The following is a 19224-nucleotide window of genomic DNA, read 5'->3' as shown; positions in this document are numbered from 1 at the left end:
AAAGTCTCTACCCACATGGAGTTTTCATTCCAGTGGAGCAGTGTGTTATCTATTATGGCATAACAAAGCACCCCCAAACTTAGTGACTTAAAATGAGAAACATTTACTGCCCTACAGTTTCTGTGGGTCAGGAATCTGGGTGTGGCTCAGCTGGGGGCCTTTGACTCAGGGTCATAATGCTACAAGGTGTGAGCTGGAGCTGTGGTCATCTCCAAGCCAGCTGGGAGGAGACCTTTTTCCAAAGTCACTCACACAGCCTCAGGTGTTTACAGGCCTCAGGTCCTTGCTGGCTGTTGGCCAGAGGCCTCAGTTCCTTGCCACAAGGGCCTCCCCATAGGTTACTCACAACATAACAGTTTGCAGCCCCCAGAACAAGGACCCCAGAGACAGAGTGAGAGAGGGCAAGAGAAGGCAAGATGCAAGTCACACTCTTTTTGTAACCTAATCCCATCACATTTCCTGAATTCTGCTCATTAGAAAGAAGTCACTAGATTCAGCCCACATTCAAGATGAGAAATACCAGAAGACAGAGAACACTGAGGCTGTTTTAGAGGCTGTCAACCCCAGGGAGACAGACAGCAAATAAGTAAGCAAATAAATAAAAATGGAAGGTGATAATAAGTGCAATGAAAAGAAATGAAGCAGAGTAAAGAATCAAGAGTAGCAGTTGAGGGGTGAGTATTTTAATTAGGATGGTCAAGGGAGGTCTCGTTGCAAAGGTGACATGTAAGTTAGGATTTGAATGATATCTGGGATCCAGCTATGCCAGCATCTGGGCAAAGAGCTTATCAGGCAGAGGAGACACAAAGTGTAGAAACTTGAGATGGGGAGGAGGTTGGTGTCTAGGAGAAATGGCAAGGAGCCCAGTGTGGGTAGATCAGTGGGAGGGAAGGAGAAAGTTGGAAGAGAGGAGGTCGGAGGGGCAAACATGAGCTAGGCTGCACAGGGCTTGGTCGACCACGGCAGATAATTTAGAATTTATTCTGAAAGGAATGAGAAGCCATCATGATCAGATTTACATTTTTAAAGCTCACCTCAGTTGCTGTTGTAGAGAAAGGATGGTAGCAGGGCAGGAGAGGGAAGAGCAAGATCAGCTGAGAGATGACCACAGAGGCCCTTGTGAGATGGGAGGTGACTCACATGAGAGTAGAGGCGTCTCAGGGGCTCATTTGTCTCTAATAGTCTGCCTTCTACCCAGTGTCTCATCTTCTGTAACCATCTCACCACACAGGTTGACCCCAGTGTGGGCTGTCACCTCATCCCCTTTTAATTCCTCTGCCAAATGATCACCAACACAAGGAAGTGTACATAATGAACTCTACTCAAGTTCATGGTACCCCAAGGGGCTCCTATTCTCAGAGCAATGCAGCAAACAATTTAAAATGTAATATCAAACACTGCCATTATAAAACAACTTGGCCCATGCCCCCACTATCCCTGATGCCCACCATGTTACTAAGCCAACCTCTCTCCTTTGATCTTGTAGCTCCACGCTTCCAATTTTTCTGGGTCCCTCATCCCCTCTTGCTCTCAGGCTGCTCACACACAAAAAAGTTTCCGCATCTTTTCACGTAAGAACAATTCGATGTACCCTTTATTTTGCCTCCTGCCTCTAGATCTTGACTTGAGGTTTCACTTTTCACAACCAAAATACCCTATCAATGTGTTTTGCCAAACAATATCAACAGCAAATACATTTTCCTAAGCAGGATGCTTGGATGTTTTCACACCACTCTGACACATGGATGGAAGGTTAGAAGACAACAAAGGAATGGGCTGGGAAGGACTCCAAAAGCAGAATCAGAGATTATATCATTCCTTGGAAATGGAGAAAAGGATAAAAAAAGCTGAATAAAAGGTAGTCCCAGCAACAATGTCTCCTTGTGAACAGACTTTTGAGTATTTGGCTTTGTTATCCCCCAGAGAATACAAATGTCTCTATGGACACCAAGGTCATAATAACTCCACTTCTCCCATCTCCGTCACACCCTTTCACAGCCTCATATATTCTCATTATAGTAAACTCAATTCTCCAGAAAATTTCAAGAAAATTAAGTGCTTCCCTCTTCGACTGTTTACGTTCATTTTCACTTACTATATGAAGAGTCTAGGTACCCATAGAGTGTTCAGATTCTGCCAATGATGTCATACTTCAGAAGTATGGAAATGACTGAGGAAGAATTAATTTCTGATTCATGTAGCAATAAATTGAGGCTTATTGACTTGAACAGTACTTTTGCCAAGAAATTTTTGCTGCCAGAGTTTATTTACAGAATGTCATGATTTTCCAAAACATTATTGCTCCCTTTTTCAGACCATGCCTTCTGACTAGAGCAGGTAATTTGGGGAGGATTTACACATAATTATAGCCCGAATCCCTTAATTTATAAAATTGCATAGTACTTGGCTCATTAATGGCGGTTGAAAATGCTGGTCTAGTAAAATCATAAGGAGAGCTTTTACCTGGTGAATTTAGTTGTTGAAACAAAGTTGGACCCATTCCCAAACATAATCTGGAAACAGTCAGTCTATTGGGACGGCACTGCCCTGAATGGATGGGCAATCTGGTGTTATGGACTGACCATCCTTACCCACTGGACTTGGCATCATCACCAACCTCTTTGCTCAACTCCTTTTGGGCAATTAAGAGTTCCACTGAGGATATTGACAAGATTCCAAAAAGCAATAAAATTACATAATGTAGTCCTTGTGTAGATAGAGGATTCCTGGTAATGACTCTGGGGCTTTTCTCATGAGCACATAATAAAGTTGTGAGCTGGACATAAAATACTCAAGACACAAGGAAGAGCTTCCCCACAGTTGCAGGTGTCTGTAGCTATCTACTTTGTCTTGTTCTCCCACCCACCTCAGGCCCTGAATTGAGACCTGGTGAAAGAGGTAGTCTGAATTGTATAGAAGAACGCAGAAGTAAAACGGCTAACTTACCGGATTTCTATTCGTAAAGTTTGAGGGAAGGCAGAGTCAGATTTCAGGGGATAAAAGAGACTGTTGTGGCCCAGACTGGACTTTAGTTTCCTTTGTGATAATTGTGCTTTCGTGTGTGTGTACGTGTGTTGGGGAATGGGGGGTATATGTATGCTTGTATGCATGAAAAGTTTACAAATATTTCCAATGACAATATGGTCCCCAAACTAGGTTGATCATCAGAGTCACTTGAGGAGCTTTTAGAAAATACAGGTGCCTGAACCAAACCATCCTGTGTCACAGGAATCTGTGCTGGTGAAACAAGCGTCCATTTAGGTGACTCTGATTGTTAGCTAGGCTTAGAACCACCATTCAAAGACCCATTCCTCACCTCACCCTCACCATTTCTGTGCCAGCTCTCTTCCACTGATTTAGTTTCTCAAAATTTTCATTATCTTGTTTCCTTTATGTTTTAAACTGCATTCAGTCCATGCAAACTGTTTCTTTCTTTGGTTTACAAAGGTGTTCATCTTGCCATGTGGAGATATTTTTCCAATCCCGAAACATTTGCAATAATGGGGGATTCAATTCTATATTGTATCTCCAAATCTCTTAATGTCCTACAATGGCCTCACCAGACAGTAGACTCATCAATCTATGCATAACCAGATCTATGGATGTTTTTTAGGTCCTGGGGAAACCTCAACTGCAGACTGGTCAAGTGCTGCCCAATGATCTAATGACATGTTCACAAATTTGTATCCATACCAATTCTAGGCAAACATGGAGGAACAGAGTTTGGAGCAATACCCTGACTTACATTCAGTACTGTTAATGGCTCCAGCATCTTGAAACAAACCAATTTTGGATTTTCAGGTAAAGTTTGGCAAATAATTTTTCCTTACTTAAAGAAGAGAAAGGGCTTAAAATGGATTACATACAACTTTAAAGTACATGTTCTTACAAAACAATAGCTTCTTGAGCTAATTCTAAATAAATTAGTTATAAATGACTCAGAAACATATGGTTTCAACTTTTCTCTAAATAAAAGGAGACTAAAAATTCAGGAAAGGATCTAGAGACAAACATGAAGTAGATTTTCCAAAGGCCTAGACAATTGTTTAAAACACTTTCCAACAACTCAAATTTGTCAGGTTTAATCCATCCTTTTTTTTTTTTTTTTTAGTCTAGTTGTCTGAATTTAAAGATATCTAAAAAGAATCGGTGTTAAATGAAAGATTTTAACACATTCCAAACAGAATTAGTTTTCAAACTACAATGTAATTGTGGCAAACTCACTAAGGATAGGAGGTAAAGTAGATGGGAACACACTCAAAAGACCAGAGCTGGGCATCCGCAACTTTTAAGTAATTTTTAATAAAAAGAGAGAGAAAATACTTGAAATTGAATGATAGTTGAACAAATCAATTATTGCTAACGGATTTTTCCTTAAGTCCTGATGGTTTTACAATGCAGAAAAGAATGCATTGGGCTTTTGACAACTTCTTCTATTCCCAGTGAAAAAGAAAGCCAACCCAGAAAATCACTTAGGAAGATCCAGACAACAGATGGTACGCCAAAAGTGAACAATGATCTCAGTAACTGAGGCCTCAGCGACAAGATGATCCATTCCACAGCTGGATATTGTAAAACTTGGGTACCAGTGGTGCGCAGATCTGACCATTAAAACTATGTACTTCTTGAGTCACAAACCAGTGGGTGTGACTGGTTAAAACCCAGTCACAACCTGGAAAAAGTTGTGGAAAGCACCTGGGGACTGAGGAGAAGCAAACTTCCTTAGGTTTATACAGTATGGCTGGCACCTTAAGCAAGTTAAAATCTGTCTCAATTCCCTGCAGAATAAGGGCAACACCAATTATGCTACCTACTTCATGCAAGAACCTAAAATGAAAAATAAAATTGCTTTTAAAATGTGCTCCAGCCAAATAAGCTGGTATTTTATGAAAAGGAATGATCGCATTTTTGAGCTTGTATGTTAACCCATTGTGCCAGATCAACAATAGCTACATATTCTTTGATCTTCTTCCCATTGAAAATAGGTGTTTATGGCCTCTCCTCTTCAAAGTGGGCAGGTTCTGTGACTGCTTGACTCATAGAATATGGTGGAAGTGATGCTGATAATTTCTAGGGTCAGGGCTTTAAGGACAGCTTTCACTTTCTGTCACTTGAAAAACTCTTGGAACCCAGCCTCCATGTAGTCAGGAAGCTCAAGCAGCCCCATTGTAAGTCCTGTGTCAGGAGAAACTGAGGCCTCCAGCCAATAGCCTTGATTGAGCTCCCATGTTATAACTAGCACTCACTTACTAAGCATGTAAGTGGACCATCTTGGAAAAGAATCCTCCAGCCTCCAATTGAGAATGTCTCAGCTAATGCCACTAAGCCTTGCCCAAATTGCAGATATATGAGCAAAATAAATGGTTGTTATTATTTTAAGACATTAAATTTTCATGTGATTGGTTATGCAAAAGTAGATAACCAGAACACTCACTATCTTGTATAATAATGACAATATATTATGTAATAATATTGTATATGTAACAACTTTATGTAGTTATTATAATAATTATTATTAACAGGAATAATAATTTGCAGTTATTTAACATTAGGTTCCAGGCACTACATTATGGACTTCACTTGCATACTTCTACTACTTTCTAATTATATGTTTGTTTGTTTATCTATTCATTGTGGTCTTAGTAGACTGCTAGCACCATGAGGGAAAGGAATGTGTTTTATTCACCACAGTACACTAAGTGCCAAGCACAATGACTAACATATAAATAGACATTATATGACTAGCATATAAATAACATATAAACTATTCTATCAGATAATTTTTTCTATACCAAAACTTTATCAGATTGCTTTTTCATAACAAAGGAATCAATACAAACCTCGAAAAGGTCAGGACAAAAAAAGAAGCTAGAGACTGAGAGAAAGAGTAAGAGCTCAACAACTCACCTGAACACAGTGGCATTTATAAGAAGTCTTTGGAAAGTAGTTATTCAGGCTATGCCTAAACTATGTGGTTGAATCATTTGGTTAATCATTAATCATTTGCTACTTATTGTTTAGTGACTAACCAAAATGGTCTAACCTCTTATGCACATGGACATAATGAAAAAGAGAAGGAAACATCAGGGAAAGTTGGATGGCTTTCACCTAATGAGGAAAATAAAAACAAAAACAAAGGCTCTGTGGCAGTGTTGCCAGGGGCTTATTCCTCTGGGCACCAAATCCTGCTGCACTTGCCATAGATCATACCAGTCAAGTGACACTGTTTGGCCTTCACCCTCATCCAGGTGCTGAAGTGACAGCCTAGAGAAGGATATGATTTGTACTAGACATAAGGGTGAGATGGAATTTGTCAGATGGGAGCCTGGCATTTATTACCACAATTGAATGGTCAATCAATTATCAATTGTTAATACTGAAATCATCAATTTCAGATAATTAAGAACAACTGGAGGAAGCAGAATCCTCTCAAAGGTATGGCCACCAACTATAGTGATTTAAATATCCTGGAAGGGACCTCAGCTTCATATTTGTGACATTGAGCAGAATACAGACAAATTGTCAGGCAGTTGGGTGGGGTGAAAAAGATGGAACGACAGCCAACACTATCAAAAGGACCTGAGTTCATGAATATCTGGGCTAGCTCAGTGAAGCTAAGGAGGAAGTGGATATGAAAGTCAATATTTTAAACCATGCAAGATGAATAATAAACTGGGGATAAACAATAGAGCAAACAGAACTGAACCTTCAAATGGCAAACTTTCAGGCTGTCCTGGGAGTGGTCACATTACATGGAACTTCATGTGCTTTTAGGCTTTGGGAAGTCAGTGGCCTAGGATGACAAAGGAAGAGAAACACAAAGGCCATTTGCAGAGGAAAGTGTATTTCATCCTGAAGCTGCCATCCTCAGATCGATTCACTGACTAACCTGGTCAAAGAACTCATGGCTGCAAGTCCATCTGGCAGATGTAATAGTGGGCAGGGCCAGTGACATGCAGGGACCCCACCCAATCCACACCCTTCCAAAGGACTCTACAGGGCCAGCACTCAGAGCCCTGCTGCTCTGAATGTTTTGCCAAAAGAAACATTCAGATGCCAACACTGACGGTGAACACGAGTGAGCAAAGCAAAACACGCAAGGGCAGCCTGTAGCAAGACTAAAGAAAAACCACCATTCTGTCCACCAGGCAGGTCAAGGCCATAAATGCTCTACTGGAGACTGGGTTACACCAGAAAGAATACAGAAACTAGTTAAGGTTGGAGGTATATTTTCCTAGGTGACCTCCAGATAAAGGTTAAGGAGGAAGCTAATGAGAGGAGGCTGTATGTAAAATGTACGTCAATTTCCATTGTTTTGAATAAACCCACATAGTACAGCCGGTAGATGATAAATCTCTGGTTTACATTGGTCTATTATTTAATTAGGCCAACCCTTCATGACTGATGGTATTTTGTCATTTTAACGATTCTTTATTTTTCTCACATCTAATTGGGAAATCACTGTTTATCATGGTTATGGTTTCTTTATTGTACCATCTTCTAGCCGCTGTCCAAGATGACGTGAACTCCAGGCTATTGACTTTCCTCTACCTTCAATGGAAATTGTCATGGAGAATTAAGTTTTTGACAAATCTACAGCCTATGTGCAGGGCTTCTTCCTGGGTGTAACAATAAGGAATTTGGAAACTGTCTCTAGTTTTGGCCTGGAGACACACTGCAGCTTGAGACCCTGTCATTTCCATCAAGCTTGAAAATATACATCTTAATAAACTGCAATACTTCTTAAACCTTGATGGTATCTGTGAACATGATGAAAAAGGTTTTCACCATCAGATTTGAAACGTTTGGCTTTTTTGTTTTTAAATCATAGACTTCTGTTGTCTAAAACAAGTTCAGGCAGTAGGAAGGAACGAAGAGAGTTCAGATTTATTCACATGGTATTTTCCCAGAAGAGTCTCTTTTTTTAAGAAGCAATTTTTAGGCCATCTACATTAGGCCCATGCAAATGAAAAGATCAGAGTTTAATTAATCTTGTCCTAAGTAAGAGAAGTGACAAATAGCAATTAAGTCTTTTGTGTTCCTCAAGGAATTTTCCTGCTTACTTTCTCTTTGTTTCTCAAGGGGGGGAGTTACTCTCCCTTTTGGAAAATGCTCTGTGGAGAGGGCTAAAGCTAGTGACTCATATCCTGATTATCTTTCTTGAGCATGGCATGGGAGAAATAATGGAAATTTCTGGAGCCACACAGACCTAGGTTCCATCATTTGTCAGCTATGAGATGTTGGCTAATGTATGTAATTTCCTTCTTTATAAAACAGAGCTAAGAGGGCCAACCTTTCTCACAATAAAGTCAAGGCAGCCACTTTCTTCTCCATGGGTTGAGTTGGCGTGAAAAGAAGACTCCTGGCAGAATGCAACTTGAACCTGAAGAGCTTTATTCAAGAACAATTGAAACTGGAAATTATGTTTCTAACATCACACTGCCTTGTACTTCATGCACTTTATTCTATAGAGTACTTTAAGGCTACACCTACACCTCAGAATGTTTGAATTTATTCAAGAAACAAAACTAGGTTAAATAATAATATAAAATGATGACAATGATAATAATAATAATAATTGATGTTATCGCTATGGAGCTGAGTAGAAAGAAAGTACTTTTTTTGGTTAAAAGATCTCAAGTTGGCCAGGCGCAATGGCTTACACCTGTAATTCCAGCACCTTGGGAGGCCAAGGCGGGTGGATCACGAGGTCAGGAGATCAAGACCATCCTGGCTAACATGGTGAAACCCCATCTCTACTAAAAATACACAAAATTAACCAGACATGGTGGCACGTGCCTATAATCCCAGCTACTCAGAAGGCTGAGGCAGGAGAATGGCTTGAACCCGGGAGGCAGAGGTTGCAGCGGGCCGAGATTGCCCCACTGTACTCTAGCCTGGGTGACAGAGCGAGACTCCATCTCAAAAAAAAAAAAAAAAAAAAACTCAAGTCACTGGCTGGTTGCCTTTTTCACTGTTCAGTTGATCTTTGAGGCACTATTAGACTTAACAGTCACTGTCTTTATCAAGGAAAACAATCAGTAAGTATATTAATTAGGGCATTGCTTACACTTTTACTGCAAGTCTGATTTTAAGTTGGATGGCTGTCTTCATTAAAGTCATTAATACTCTAAGTGAATTTGTGCCTGAAATTTCATATGTATTTAGGAATTACACATTTTTTGCTTTTTACCGTGGGACCTTTAAGCTATGAGCAATCTCCCTGTTGCAGACATCTAAAATTACAAACAGAGCTGTTTAGGTATATTAACAAGTGCCTCACCTTCAAAGTTGAAAATGGAAATTAAACAGAAGTGTACAGGATAGGATCATTGACAAAACCCTATGAGTATTAGCTTCTCTTTATTGGTACATGTAAATGTCTTCTGCAGCTGGCCACTGATGAGCACAGCCAGCATCTTAAGTCATGATTGGCATTGGCATTCGCTCTTCATTCTTCCCCAGAATAACAGAACTCATAGAATCCATCCCTCCCAGGTGTCACTGTAGAGTAAGTACCACTATATCACCTTTATAAAACAGTGTGTATCTTGAATCTAAGATCTCCCGCAGGGTCTCCTTCAAAACAATTGATCTTAAGGGTCCTGGATGTGGTGTAGTGGTGATGACCACAGTTCTGTTCTGATGTCCACTACTCTGTGATCTTTGGCTTTGTGGACCACTGACAGACCCAGGCTACTGTTTATGAAGCTGCTGACCCTCCCTTGGATCTCTGACCTCTAGGAAGCAGAAAGATCCTTGTGATTAGCTATTTTTGCAGGAGTTCCTCACAGCAGAATTGTCCAGATGTTTTAGGAAGGGGAAAGGGACAGGGGTGTGAGGAGGTTGGTGAGGTGCAGCTTCACCCTATGCTAGGATCATGCTCCCTCTTCCAGAGTTTATGCTAGTCTCTTTGGTTCTTTCAGCACCTAGCCTTTCCTCTGGCAGAGCAAGTGCTCCATTGTTTTATCTGCTAGACCCAAAGACCCCCTCAGCAGCTGCTGGAGCATCGAACACATCTGTGACCCAATTCAAATTATTTCTAAAAGGAATAACTGGCCCTACACAATTCAAGGGACATAAATCTCAGTGTTCCATAACATTTCCTAAAAGCTCAGAAACTCCCAAAACATCTAGAGGCCAGCAGGGCCTCGTTCCAGCAGAATTAGAGTTCAGCCTAGCAGTGTCACATTGATCCACTTCAACATCTCAAGTCTCAATTAGCTTTTGTTGGCAATAATATATTCCAGAAAATGAAATCAGCCCACATACCTAATAGGTACACCTTGAGGCCTGCATCTCAGTCAGCCTGGACCACTGTAACAAAGTACTATAGGCTGCGTGGCTTATAAATGAGAGAAATTTCTTTCTGACAGTTCTAGAGGCTAGAAGTCCAAGATCAGGGTTCCAGGATGGTCCGAGTCTCATGAAGGCCCTCTTCTGGGATGCAGAGTGCCAGCTTTTCATTATATCTTCACATAGTGCAGAGTGTGAAAAAGCTCTCTGGGGACCCTGTTCTAAGAGCACTAATCCCATTTACAAGGGCTTCACTCTCATAACTTAATTACCTCCCAAGGCCCAACCTTCTAATACCATCACATTGAGGATTAGGATTTTGACATACAAATCCTGGTGGAGGACACAAGCATTTGGTCCATAAGAGTTGGTCATAGTCTGGTCACATCTCACCTACCTGTCCTGATTACCAACTCTTTTCTTCAGCAGCTCACCAACTGTTCATCCTTTCTCTAGCCCACACTGACCTCGCAGTTCTCTGTCCACATCAGCTGACAGCAAAATCACAGTAGGTCATTGTTTTCCAACCTCACATCCTTTCGTTTTGGCTTGAGTTTTCCAGCTAAATTGTATGTTCATTATGCTTTCTTATATCCACACAGTAACATGATATACTCTGTCACAGAGGCACAATAAATCAAATTAAATTTAAAACTATTGCCTGGTTAGTTCATTTGTGGTTATGTCTAACAGCTGTAGTAGGCACTACAGGCTATAAAAAAGTGGAAATATGGGGCCGGGCACAGTGGCTCACGCCTGTAATCCCAGCACTTTGGGAGGCCGAGGCGGGTGGATCACAAGGTCAGGAGTTCAAGACCAGCCTGGCCAAGATGGTGAAACCCCGCCTCTACTAAAAATACAAAAATTAGTCGGGTGTGGTGGTGGGCACCTGTAATCCCAGCTACTTGGGAAGCTGAGGCAGAGAATTGCTTGAACCTGGGAGGCGGAGGTTGCAGCGAGCCGAGATTATGCCACTGTACTCCAGCCTGGGCAACAGAGTGAGCTCCATCTCAAAAACAAAAAAACAAAAAACAAACAAAAAAAAACAAAAACAAACAAACAAACAAAAGCGGACTATGATATGGTCCCTGTCCTCAAACATCTCCCAATCTCATTGAAAAGGCAAAAAATACAACAAAAATAATACAACATAAGCAAATGCTAAGCTTGGTGCACCTAGGTGTTTCTTTGGCATCCAGGAAGGGGATAGTACAAGGTTAACTGAAGTTAACTAGAAAGATTTTATGGCTATGATAAAATCAGTGATTGGCCTCAAACAATTACACAAGTTGAGGAGACTGTTTAAAAAATGTGGGGTGTTTGTATTTTGTATAAACCTGTACATTAATCTTTAGAGAAGCTTTATTCACCCTAACCAAAAACAGGAAATAGCTCAGAAGTCCTTTCCTGAGTGAATGGTTAAACAAACTGTGGTTACATTCACACCATGGAATACTATGCAGGAATAAAAAGGAATGGACTATTGATGTGTGTAGCAACCTGATGACTCTGCAGGGAATTATACTGAGTGAAGAAAAGCCAATCCGAAAAGGTTACATAATGCATGATTCTATTTATATCACATTTTAAAAATTTAGAAATGAAGACTAGATTAAAATGGTTGCCACAGATTTGGAGAAGGGGCAGGAGAGAGATGGAGATGGTTATCAAAGGGCAACCCAAGGTTCCTTGTGGAGATGGAACTGTTCAGTCTCTTGACCGTGATGATAGATACTCAACTCCACACATGTCATTAAATTATATAGAACTAAACACAAACACACACACAACAAGTAAAAATAGGGAAATCTGGCTAAAGCCTGTGGATTCTATCAATCCTGGTTGTGATACTGTACTATGGTTTTACAAAATGTTCCATTGGGGAAACTGGGTAAAGGGTACAAAGCATCTCTCTGGATTATTTATTACAACAGCATGTGAATCTACAATTATCTAAATAAAAAATTTCAATTAAAAAAACCCAGGAGAATGTCATTTCAGATGATAAGGTATAGCATAAGCCAGGCAGTGAAACTTAGATCACATCCAATATTAAGTTTCAGAAGACTTGGTTTCATGAAAATTTCTTAACCTGCTAAGCTTCTTTGCCTCAATTTATAAGTCAAAAATTTATAAATAGAAGGTACCATAAAGTGGTGAGGAAAAATTAAGCATGACATTTAAACATTCAAAGAAGATTATTTCATGTCATCCAGTTACACCGCTTCCAACTTGGGGAGACCACCCCCATTTCATTGAAAGGGTCAGAGGATGGAAGAAATAAGATGATGTTTTGCAAGAAAGTATTTAAAATTAAAATATCCCTCCCAATTGCCCCAAAAGCCTAGGGGTTCTTAAACAATGATATACATAAGATTCATTTCAATGTGTGAAAATACAGCTTCCTGGGCCCACACCTAGAGATTGACATTTGGTGGAGTTGCATAGGATTCTGGAATTCTACATCTAATAAGCAACCCAGGTGATTCTAACCTACCTGGAATAAGAAATCAGAGTCAAAGAGCATACTTACCAAAAATGCAAAATTTTTTAAGACCCACTACTTTTGTCACACAATAGTTTAATTTTATTCTGATGATTCAGTGGAATTTATAGAAAGACGTTTGGGTACTTAAAGTTCTGGGTCATGTTCTTGTGTGGTTGGGAGTGGAGAGAGAAGAGGAAGCTGTCAAAGTATAAAACCTTCCCAGCCCTCCCCTTCTAATCACAACTCATCAGAGAGCATTTTGCACAGGGAGATCAAAGTCCCTTGCCGAAGAGAGGTTGAAAGACTTTGCTGTTGTAATTCTGGGGCAGAGGTGCTTGGATATAAATGAGCCCTAACTGTGGGTTTGGGGGACCCTGCAATGTAGAAATGTAAACACAGATGTCAGGCCTTTCATCCCCACTATATAAACATACCAGCTGCCAGGGGAAGGAGAAACCCTTCAGAATTAGCTGCATTTTTTTGCCATCTAGAGTATAAAAATTGGCTTGACACTTGAATTTCCATCAGCAACTTGAAGCATTGTTGACCGGAGTAGGGCTAACAATGGAACATCATCCACAGGCTGAGTGGCTCTTCTCTCTAGGAGACGTTCAGTTCTTGCCATTCTCTGACATATGGGTGGCTGTTCCAGAAAAAGAGAATGAGAAGAGGTGGTGGCACCCTTTCACAAAATCCCTAGACTCACAGAGAGGGGTCTTAAAAAATGGGTGGCCATTTTGTTTCCAGGGTTCTATAAACCAAGAGTCTGACTGAGATTTATAATCCTTATTGACCCAGAGTTAGGGAAAATGGAAGAAGCAAACCCTTAAGAGTTTTTGTGAGAAAAACTGAATTGCTTCCAGGAAAAGAGGATATGATTATTCCAACACATGAATATTTGAAGGGCCACAGCTGGTTTAGCCACAACGAAACCACAACAGACCTCCTCTCACACTATTAAATATTTTTTTAAAAAAAGGAAATTATGGAAAGAACCATTTCTGAAAAAAATTAAATGTGCAAAAAAGTATAATGGGAAATGCATTTTACAATAAAACACTTCAATCCATGGAGAAATGTGTCTTCAATTACATCTCAAGCTAGCATGCCAGCTTGCATATGCATGTAAGTCTCGTGTTTTCCACAGAGCCTCAGTTCTGAAAGACCTGAAGTGTTGTAGCAAAAGCATATGAAGAGTGTCTTTTCATTGGAACAGAGATGGCCTTTCTTCTGAAAACATGACAGTCAAATATCTTCTGGCAATGGATATGCTCGTTGTTCATTATTAGCAATACACATCAACCCAAGATGATAAAAATGAACCTGAAATTACCAAGCAACCTATATATGTGAACTTATTGGACAGAGGCCATTGTGGTTTAGGACACATTACTTCAAATAAAATGTATTCCTTTAAAAATCATTCATCAGAGTATTGTAAAAGAATTATCACAGTGGGCTTTTAAAATAGCTTTGTTTAGAAGGGATCAGCTAAGCCAGCTGTATGTAATAGAAGATCCAATCAATTCAGGATAAATGCATCATAGGTATTAACTAGAAATGTTTTGCTGCTGATATTTAGCTTATAAGATACTATTTTCTACAGTCAGGTTATGGACTACAATTAAACTCAAATCTATGTGGACAGTATCTTCTACTTACAAGTAGATTCATTCAAGAAGGCTGTTCTTAAATCCATTTGCTTCTAAGTTCAAAAGATCACACACAATAATGCATTCGTACACCCTTTTGCTTTTACAAGAGCATTCTAGATGTTGATTGCCTTGCTTCTGTCCCTTCTTGTTTGTTTCAAAATCTCATGTATGTATGTGTGTGTATGTATTTGTGCGTGATATGTATTGCTATGTATGTGTTTATGTATCCAAAATAGTACCTCAAACAGCACACACACCAGAACATCTCAATATTTCAGACTTCAAATGGCTATGCAAGACAGCCAGTGCCACCTGTGGATGCAGGCAGAGTTGACTTTCCTTTATTAGGAATCTGAAAGTTTCTTAGGTTGAGTAAATAATGTAGCTTATGTAATTCTTAATTTATACTTTAACATGGCCAAGATATGCATAATAATTTGGTTCCAGTGTAACTCTGCAGGCCGGTCTCTCATCTATTCTATGCTGCATTCAAACTGTTCTGTTTGTTTTATTTTTTAGTTCCTCTAGAGTACTGTTTTCTTCTCTTCAATTAATAATTTTTTTATTGATGACCTATTATGTGCTAGGCAAGGTTCTAAGTTCAGAGGATACAGTAGTGAATCAAACAGAGAAAATTCCCCGCCTTCTTAGAGCTTATGTTCTAGTTGGGGGAAGACAAAATAAATAAATATGCAAAACATATATTATGTCAAATAGTCATATGTACTATGCAACACATGCATGGAAGATGGAGGAGTTGGAAGGGAGGAATTGCCACTTAAAATGTGATGGACAGGCATTCAGAGTGCCTGCTTGTCTGGTTCAGCAGCCTGAGCCACTACACCCCTCCTGTGCAGAGGTCTTGGTGCAGGGGGACCTCTCTGTTCCCCAGCCTAGCAGTTTTCCAAGTATCTGGAGCACCCACTCTCCTGGATTAGGAGTTTAGGCCACCCTGCACTCCCACGCAGAGAACTTCGGGCAAAGGAGGTTTTCCAGCTCCACGCCTAGGCACACCTCTTGGGTACTTGGTGGCTGCCCATTAGATTCTCCCTCAGTGCTGGTGCCTGTGCCTGCCATTGGATGACCTGTAGGCAGACCTGCCCAGTCTGATGCTTCCCTTTGTGACTCTTGTAGGCCCCCAGGGCTGAGTAGGGAGCTAAGACCACTTTCATTCCAATCAGCTCATTGCCTGAGGCAACAGAGAACTTCAGCCGTTAAACAAAGATCAAATATATACCTCCTCGAGTTGCCCACAGCCGGTTCCTACCTATAAGCGCCATCTACTGCCTTGTAGGTCAAACTGCACAGCCCTACATAAAATCGAAGCCAAAAGACCCTACATAGTATTCTCCGCATTCACACCCCCTAAGGAGGGGGATAAAGGGAAAGGAAAAGAAAAATAATATTATGGGGAAAAAAGAAAAATAAGTAATCCTACTCCTGTGAAAATAATTACAACAATTAGAAGTGCCAGTATCTCCAGAAGAGAAGGAATCAGCACAAGAATTATGGCCCCATGGAAAATAGGAAGGTAGTGACAACACCAAGGGATTGCTCTACAGCAATGGCCTCTAGCCAAAGTGGAAACTCAGAAATGACAGATAAAAAACTCAGGCTGGGCCCAGTGGCTCATGCCTGTAATCCCAACACTTTGGGAGGCTGAGGTGGGCGGATCACCTAAAGTCAGGAGTTCGAGACCAGCCTGGCTAACATGGAAAAACTCCATCTCTACTAAAAATACAAAAATTAACCAGACATGGTGGCACGTGCCTGTAATCCCAGCTACTTTGGAGGCTGAGGCAGGAGAATCACTTGAACCCAGAAGGCGGGGGTTGTAGTGAGCCAAGATAATGCCACTGCACTCCAACCTGGGTGACAGAGCACGACTCTGTCTAAAAAAAAAAAAAAAAAAAAAATTCAAGACAAGGTTGAAAATCAACACAAAGAAACTTCTAGCAATCCAAGAAATGAAGGAAAAGATAAACATCTTAAAAAGAAATCAGCCAGAACTTCCAGAATTTAAAAACTTGCTTAAGGAATTTCAAAATAGAATTAAAAATTTTGTCAATAGACTGGACCAAGGAGCACAAAGAATTATGGATCTTGAAGACAAGTCTAGTCTTCCTAGTCAGATAAAAATAAAGAATAAATAATTTTTAAAAATGAACAAATTCTTCAAGAAATAGGAGATTATGTAAAGCGACCAAACTTATGAATTATTGGCATTCCTGAGAGAGAAAGAGAAAAAGTAAACAACCTGGAAAACATATTTGAGGGAATAATTCAAGAAAAATTCCCTAAAATTGCCAGATGGGTAGACATCCAGATACAAGAAATCCAGAGAATGCATGTGAAATACTGTAGAAAATAAACATCACCAAGGCATATAGTCACCACACTATATGCAGTGTCCAAGGTCAATGCTAAAGAAATATCTTAAAGGCAGCTAGAGGAAAAAAGTCAGATCACATACAGAGGGTATCCCATCAGGGTAAAAGTGAATTTCTCAGCAGAAACCTCATAAGCCAGGAGAGATTGGGGACCTATTTTCAGCATTCTTAAAGAAAAGAAATTCTAATGAAGAATTTCACATGCTGTCAAACTAAGTAAGCTTCATAAGCAAAGGCGAAATAAAATCTCTTCCAGACAAGAAAGCACTAAGAAATTTGTTACAACTAGACCAGCCTTACAAGAAATTCTTAAGTGAGTTCTAAATATGGAAACAAAAGAATAATACCTGCTACCACAAAAACACACTTAAGTCCATAGCCCACAGGCCCTATAAAGCAACCACACAATAGAAACTAGAAAGCAACCAGCTAACAACTTCACAATGGGATCAAAATCTCACATAACAAATTAACCTTGCATGTAAATGGTCTAAATGTCCCACTTAAAAGGTAAAGAGTGATAAGCTGGATTTAAAAACAAGACCTAGTCAGGTGCAGTGGCTCATGCTTGTAATTCCAACACTTTGGAATTCTGAGGTGAGTGGATCACTTCAGCTCAGGAGTTTGAGACCAACCTGGGCAACACGGAAAAACCCTGTCTCTATGAAAAATACAAAAAATTAGCCAGGCATGATGGTGCACACCCAGCTACTTGGGAGCTGACGTGGGAGGATCGCTTCAGCCTGGAAGGTCAGGGTTGCAGTGAGCCAAGATTGCACCACTGCACTCCAGCCTGGGTGACAAAGTGAGACCTTGCTAAAAAAAAAAAAAAAAAAAGTTAAAAAAAAAAAGACCAATCTGTCTGCTATCTTCAAAAGACTCATCTCACACATTATGATGCCCATAGGCTCAAAGTAAAGGGTTGGAGAAAGATCTACCGTGCAAACAGAAAACAAAAACAAGTAGGAGCTACTATTCTTATATCAGATAAAACAGACTTTAAACCAACACTAGTAAAAAAAAGGACAACAAAGGGCACTGCATAATAATGAAGTGTTCAATTCAACAAGATGACTTAACTATCCTAAATATATATGCACCCAATATTGGAGCACCCAGAACCATAAAACAAATACTTCTAAATCTACTAAAAGACTTAGGCAGCCACACCATAATAGCAGGGGACTTTAATACCCCACTGACAACGTTTGACAGATCGTCAAGGCAGAAAACTAACAAAGAAATTCTGAACTTGACCAATTGGATCTAATACACATCTACATAATACTCCACATATCAACCACAGAATATACATTTCTTCAAGATTGACCATATGTTTGGCCATAAAACAGGTCTCGACAAATTTTTTAAAATATCAAAATTATACTAACCATACTCTCACACTGTAGTGGAATAAAAACATAAATCAATACCAAGAACTTCTCTTAAAGCTACACAGTTAAATGAAAATTGAAAAATTTGTTCCTGAATGACTTTTGGGTTAAACAATGAAATTAAGGCAAAAATCAAAAAAATCTTTGAAATAAATGAAAACAGAGACAAAACATACCAAAATCTCTGGGATGCAGCAAAAGCAATGTTAAGAGGAAACTTTATGGCATTAAATGCCTACCTCAAAAAGCTAAAAAGATCTGAAATTAACAATCTAACAACATAACTAGAGGAAGTACAAAGACAAAAAAAAGCTAGCAGAATAAAACAAACAACTAAAATCTAAGTAGTACTGAATAAAATTGAGACCCAAAAATTCATGCAAAAAAATCAACAAAACCAAAAGCTTGGTCTTTGAAAGGATAAACCAGATGGATTCAGTGCTAGCTAGATTCACAAAACAAACAGTAGAAGATAAACACACATACACACACACAAAATCAGAAATGAGAAAGGTGGCATTACAATGACTCCAGAGAAATACAAAAGATCTTCAGAGACTATTATGAACATCTGTATGCACACAAACTAGAAAATCTAGAGAAAATGGATAAATTCCTATAAATATACAAACTCCCAAGACTGAATCAGGAAGAAATTGAAACACTGAACAGATCAATGTTAAGTTCTGAAATTGAATCAGTAATAATAATTTTAAAAAACCTATCAACCAAAAAAAGCCCCAGACCAGATGCATTCACAGCCAAATTCTATAAGATGCACAAAGAGGAACTAGTACCAGTTATACTAAAACTGTTGCAAAAAATTGAGGAAGGGCTCCTCCCTAACTCATTCTACAAAACCTAGCATCACTCTGATACCAAAACCTAGCGAAGACACAAGAAGAAAACTAGAAGCCAATATCCCTGATGAACATAAATGCAAAAATCCTCAATAAAAAACTAGCAAACTAAATACAAGAGTACACAAAAATTTAATTTAC

The 19224-nt window shown here is 39.6% G+C and overlaps 1 long non-coding RNA gene across 1 annotated transcript; it reads left to right on the top strand.

Moving 5' to 3' along the window:
- Window positions 1–218: 218 nt before the first annotated feature.
- LOC107971659 (uncharacterized) lies at window positions 219–7748 on the top strand. The gene is made up of 3 exons (XR_001714561.3): window positions 219–674; window positions 3703–3801; window positions 7505–7748. It is a non-coding gene; the product is annotated as an uncharacterized LOC107971659 (long non-coding RNA).
- Window positions 7749–19224: the final 11476 nt, after the last annotated feature.

Source organism: Pan troglodytes, chromosome 12 (assembly GCF_028858775.2).
Source record: "Pan troglodytes isolate AG18354 chromosome 12, NHGRI_mPanTro3-v2.0_pri, whole genome shotgun sequence".
Classification (NCBI taxonomy): domain Eukaryota; kingdom Metazoa; phylum Chordata; class Mammalia; order Primates; family Hominidae; genus Pan; species Pan troglodytes.
Note: the sequence above shows the minus strand (reverse complement) of the source record. Positions and strands in the feature narration are given on the sequence as shown.